The following is a 6,418-nucleotide window of genomic DNA, read 5'->3' on the forward strand; positions in this document are numbered from 1 at the left end:
GTCTTCAAGTCCTCCTTTTCAAGTGTAGGAAACCATGAAATTATAGGACACTTGACAATCACATTTTACCAACTGGCTTTAGGTTCAGCTGAATTTACTGCTTTATAAACAGGATTCAATAGGACTGTGTTGAATTTAAATATGACTATGTAATAATTGTAATTTACTGGAATAAACGTATTTTAATCAAACTGGATTCCATGTGATTGGTGTAAAGTAGGACTTGTTTTATTTTGAAAATGCTTTAAAGGGAGTTTTGTGGTTAAGTTTTGCTTTGTAAATAAATTAATGAAATTAAATTAAATTGTGTTGTTTAAAGCTTGTGTTAAAGCTTAAATAACTGTAAAAAAACTTTGGAAGGTCAATATTATAAGGTTTAATTAAAAAAAGATATGACTTGACAGCTATTACTAAGTTAATAATAGTAAATAAAGACCCTTGAAACATTTTCTTATAATTTAACAGTGTTTACTGATTATTCAAATGTTTAAATGTTGTATTTCACTCAGCTCAGTACAGGATGCCACAACAGATGTGGATTAAAATGAATCAATAAATAAACCCACATTACACTGAAGTTTAAACAGTGATCACAAATTAAAGTAATGAAATTAACTATTACAAGAAATAAAATAGAATGAACACACAAACATTTAGTGAGTTTACATCCTAATTTTGAATTTAACTGAAAGAAATTAATAAATTCACAGAGATCTGGAAATTATAAAATAATACAAATGATGCCAAATATTCAATGATACAATTTTACTTAATATGCAAGCATTTAAACATCAGCAGAAACTTTTTAAAACAAATTATGAGATATTAAGGTCACACATCATTCTACCTGGAGTTCTACTTTATTTTTAAAGACAAGAAAAAATGTTTAAAAAATTCTTATTAGTTTTAATGTCTAATAACTGCTAGGTTACAACTTTTGACCTCACATTATCACACATCCACGATCACGACACATGACATTTATGTTTCTCAGCTTCTTTTCTGGCCCTGGCTTCAAACTCGTACTGCAGCTGGTATCGCATTGCTTTCAATTCACTCTCATGGTTTTGTCTCATTAGTTCCATCATTTTTTCATGATCCTGCTGTCTCTCTTTTCTCTGTGCTTCTGTTAAAGCCAGGAATTGCTCCTGCATTCTCTGCATCTGTTTCTCATGCTTTTCTTGTATTTTTCTCTCAATTTCTTCTCGCTCTTTACGTATTTTCTCTTCTTTCTCCTTCAGGATTCGTTGTTTCTCCTCTTCGATCGCCCTCTCAGCCTCTTGGAACATCTCATTGGTGTAGTGACTTCCTCCATTCCTGTCAACAATGGTTCTGATCTTCTCCAGCAGCTCAGCAACCTGAGGTTTCTTATCTTCCAGCTTGTTGTTGAAGACTTGATACTGGCCATTACATCTAGACACCAGATCCTGCAGCTCTGGGCTTTCAGACAAGAACTCTGCAATGGTGCCTTCAAGGTCGTCTCCACGGGTAAACAGAACCATGCTGTATTTGTCTGCTGCCTCTCCAAAGATTTTTTGAATCATTTGCACTGATTTTATTTCTTCTTCTGTGAATCTACCGATTGCAACGACCACCAGGAAGATGTGGGGTCCAGGAGAAGCGTAGCGGACGCACTGACCCACGTCTTTGCTTGTTTTATCTTCTCCAAACCTGGTGTCAAACAGACCTGGAGTATCAATGACAGTAACCTGCTGTCCATCCATATTACTGGATTCTTTGGAGCAGTCAATGGTCAGGGATTTGGCACTACATTTGGATACAAATTGCTCTCTATCCAGAATGGTGTTTCCAGTAGCGCTCTTCCCAGTTCCAGTCTTCCCCACCATCACGATCCTCATGCCATTGTTGTTTTTAATGTTTGTTCCTGTGAAGAAAAAAGTTTGAATCTGATCATCATCTTGTACTCAGAACTTCAGCCTTTCTGTATCTTAGGATATATTGAGGGAATCAATGACATGTGGACATGGAGATATTCATCAACAGTATGGGGAGATTTAAAGAAACCTTTAAATGAGCTAATTTGTTTATCTCAGTTCAGTCCAGTGTGGGGTAACCAATTATTTATACCTGGTAGACCTGATGCAACATTTAAAGCATGAAAAGATAAAGAACTCCAAATAATTCAGAATCTATATTTACCAGACTAAGCTTGCAGGATTTACAAAGTAAATTACACTCAGATAAGAAATGCTTTTTTAAAATATCTTGAACTCAAAACCTTCATAAAGACTCAAAATAATGAGTTGCCAAAACCTGCCAAGTCAACGTCAGAAAAATTTTTGATTTAGGATAGTTTGAAGAAAGGTGTCATATCTGAGTTTTATTAATCAGTGATGTTGCTAATTTCTGAAGAATCTCATGATAGACTTAAGGCTTTGAAGGAAGATTTATTGCTGGAGTTACCTGAGGAAAATTGGCAAGCAGCATGTACATTGACCAACACTAACTCTATAAACACCAGTAAATAAGTCAATCCTATGTCATGACAAACTTCGGCTTATTTACTGGGGAAACAGAACTGATAACAGACGTTTTCTGAGAAGTTGTCTTTGTCATGATTTGTAAGGTGAGGTAGACATGATGGACCCAGGTAGAAGAAAAGATTTAATGACAAAATACACACAATAATCCAGGCAGGACAGATGAGCAAAGGCTAGATTCTCACACTGGTAGCAACTGGTAGGAACACACAACTGACGGCAGACAAGACAGGACCCGACAAGCAACAAGAGACAGGTAGGATTAAATACACAGGGGAGTAAGCAAGGAAACAAGACACAACTGGGATCATTCAAGGGGTAGACAGGACAACACGGAGACCCAACTGACACAGAAACCAAGAAAAACACACAGAAAACTCGAATCTCACAGTCTTTATTTTCTTGAACTCGTGTGAACCATTGTTCAGGGTCACAGGTGCAAAGCCAGAGAAGTGAAAAGACTGTCTTCTTTGTTATAAGCTGATGTAAAGTCCCATGCTTACATTACTGATGGATTATAAGAAGTGATGTTTTTGTTTCTTTACTCTCTGATCAGCCGAGTCAATGGCCATTCTTTTCTTTGACCCTTGAATAAAATAATGACAGAATGCATTCTGTTGTCCTTGATTCATTCTTGATTGTAACAGTGTTTCATTTCAAAATAACATTCATTAATAAGTCTCCTTATCACCTATACATGACATCCGTTCACGTTGAAAAACAAGGAAACCCCAGAATAAGACAGAAGAAAGTTGAAAGTGAAAAGTTTCATGCTTACATGGTTTTATTGATGGATATTTTCTACATCAGAACAGACTTCATATCCTGACTCACCATTGTTGCAGGTCATGTTTGGGCTGAACTTGTCGCTGTCCATGGTCAGAGAGATCAGTGTTGACACTCCAGATGCAGTGAAGTAATGAATACCCTTTGGGTCCTGCACAGGCATTTTTATACAGTCTTATCATCAGAATGAAACTGAAACTGAAGCTTTTATTGGCTCTTTTTTCCACGTTTTGACCTTTATTCTTTAATTGATACACATAACCTTTAGATGTAAATATGCAATACAAAAAAAAAAGCCTGGTCCGGTGTACAAAAAAATCAATGGGGTGTGGGTTTCTTACAGAATAAATATACGATAATACTATTGTTTGACTTTGATGCCTATAAAGTTTCCCTAGATTTACATCCAGGCTGGTTTTCCCCTTCCTCATGTGGAGGGGAAATTATGTGAAACTTATTCCTCACTTTTGTCCCTCCACCTGAGACAAACTTCCTCATTGCTGTTGTGCTCAGTTTTATTGTGTGGACATTTTTTACGTTAGACACAAAACTTCTGCATTCATAAAGGTGGTAATGATTAATTATTCAAATGTGTTTTATGATGGGAATAGACGATATGAATGATTATTATCTTCTACACTTTGAACTCAGAGGTTCATAAATTAGATTTCTCTCACTAACTGAAACACGTTAGAAAAGCAATGTACCATGACAAGAAAAGCATACAAATATATTTTTAGTAGAAAATTGTGTGGACATGTAAATACCAACAATAAAAATGTGATTTTATCCAAGGAATCCGACTTTCTGCCTCTTCTTGCCCAGACTTTCCTGCTGCAGCAGCTTCATGAGAGGAGGGTGGAGAGCTTTTCCTACTCGTTGTTCTGCCCGCAGAGAGAAATGAAACAATGTAGGGTGTGACTGTTGTAAACTTTATCTTAAATTTCCCCATTCTATAATTCTGACAATAAAAAGGATAAAATATATTTGACATATTCTGCAATTTTTTTTTTTTGCTCAACCCATTTTTATACAGTGTTAGAAATACAGTAAGAGGATGCAAATAAGTAATTCAAATCCTTTCTTATATAAGAACACTTTGTATTCTATTTGCTCAAGAAATTCATAATGGCGTTGATAATGAAGTTGACTAGATAAAGAAAAAGAATGGGATGTGCTTTGACTCATAAAACATCAGAATGTAGGTTCCCTGACTATGAACTGCTTCAGACAGAAAAAAACACCTTGGGATGGTTTGTAGGTCTGTTGACTCTGTATACTGGCATCTACTCTAAAAACTATGACTTGCTACGATTCAGAAACTCATTTCGCATCTATGGTAGTGGTGAGTGTTTTTAAGATCTAACTCAGAACATGATACTTTCTGAACAAGTTTTCTGCATCATCTTTTTCAGTTATTTTTATTTTTTATTTTTTTAATCTCTTTTAATCTTTTTCTTTTTTTCAAATTTTCTTTCTCTTTCTTCAATGTCACATGCTGTTCTTATTTTTTTTCTTTAATTCTGTAAAGCACCTTGAAATGCCTTGCTGCTGAAATGTGCTATACAAATAAAATTTGATTTGACTGATTGATCAAAAAACAGAAAAATTAAGGTCTTCTATTTTTATTCTTTTATACATTTTCATTGCTTCTGTAATGCTTTATTTGCAAAATAAAAGGTCAAATTTGTGATTTGTGGTTGAATTTTTATAAATCTGCTAAGTTCTGTACAGTGAGCCCAATCATGCACTTACTGTTTTGAAAATGTCAGGAATAATTTGAGAAATTCACCAAACTGACTGAGAACATCTGTAATAACCCGCTCACTGCAGATCAGGGAAACTCAAACCTTAAGTTATCTAATTAAAGGAATATACTGCTACTCTCACTAAACATGGAGATAAAATGATTCATGAAATAAACACAAGAACAACATCTGGTCAACTGGCATCAACCCAGTTTGGAAACTTTCTAAGATTAAGTTTAGTATGGTAATGCTGAGTGTTTCTGATATCTAGATTAGAATATAACAGGAAATATTAAAAAAATAAATAAACATAAAAATTCCTCATCCAAAAATAGAAAATTATGATCTTCTATGTTTATGCTTTTGTACATTTTCATTGCTTCTGTAGGGAAGAAACTTACAACATAATTTAATCTGAGAAAGAGCAGACCACAAATAATCTGAAGTCATATTCCAAGTGTTTTCTTTTCATAAAATAAAAGGTCAAATGTGTGATTTGTGGTTTCATTCTTATAAACCTGCAAAGGTCTGTATACTGAGTCAAATCAAGAATAGGTTTAAAGTTGTGTGAAGTAACAGAAATGAAACATATTAGCCTCATGAAGAGAAACAAAGCTGGGACATAAAACCAGGAGAAAATCATACAGACCATATATGGTTTGTTTAGTTTCACTTTTGTTTACTCTTTATTGCACTGTTTGTCCCACAGTGCTGCCATTTATTGAAAGTACAGATAGCTGGGGGGAAAACCAGGTTACGTTGGTGCAGTATTTGGTTACATATTTGACAATGAATTGACCTTTAAGCTTTAAGCACCCACACAACTTTGAAGAAAACTTTCTGAAAATTCAAACCAGCTTCTTAGAAATACATTTGTTCAATTTTAGGTCAACCATAAAAGACGTTAGAGCCAATCAAAGGTTCAGTTTCAGGTTGTTTGAAAGGCTATTTAAAAAGACCCTTGTCTTCATTATTTCACTGCAGCTGGAGTGTCTCACTGCTCTCTCTGACTGATCATGGACAGCCCAAGCAAGTCCTACAACAATGGTAAGTCTGGATAATTGCATGCTAGAAAATATTCCCCAATAAAAATAATTATAGAGTAATATAACTTAGAATATTATTGAACAACTCCCATCAATTTTAGAAACTTTAACTCACTGCATATTAAATACACACACAAATGTTTGAAAGCATTTATTTCTGTTAATTATGATGATTTTCCATATACAGCTAAGATTTAAAATTAGAATATTACACAAGACCAATAAAAAACTATTTTTAATACAGAAATGTGGGCTTAATGAAAATGCTTGCTTTAAGACTGTTATTTTCAAAAGTTACTTTCAATCTAACATGCCTGATATTATTACATATTATCAT

General features: G+C 34.4%; 1 pseudogene; it reads right to left on the reverse strand.

Moving 5' to 3' along the window:
* Window positions 1-965: 965 nt before the first annotated feature.
* LOC106961059 (GTPase IMAP family member 4 pseudogene) lies at window positions 966-3,423 on the reverse strand (annotated as a pseudogene).
* Between the last annotated feature and the right edge of the window lie 2,995 nt (window positions 3,424-6,418).

Source organism: Poecilia latipinna, unplaced genomic scaffold (assembly GCF_001443285.1).
Source record: "Poecilia latipinna isolate Pla-1442-1.1 unplaced genomic scaffold, P_latipinna-1.0 Scaffold1260, whole genome shotgun sequence".
NCBI classification, from domain to species: Eukaryota; Metazoa; Chordata; class Actinopteri; order Cyprinodontiformes; family Poeciliidae; genus Poecilia; species Poecilia latipinna.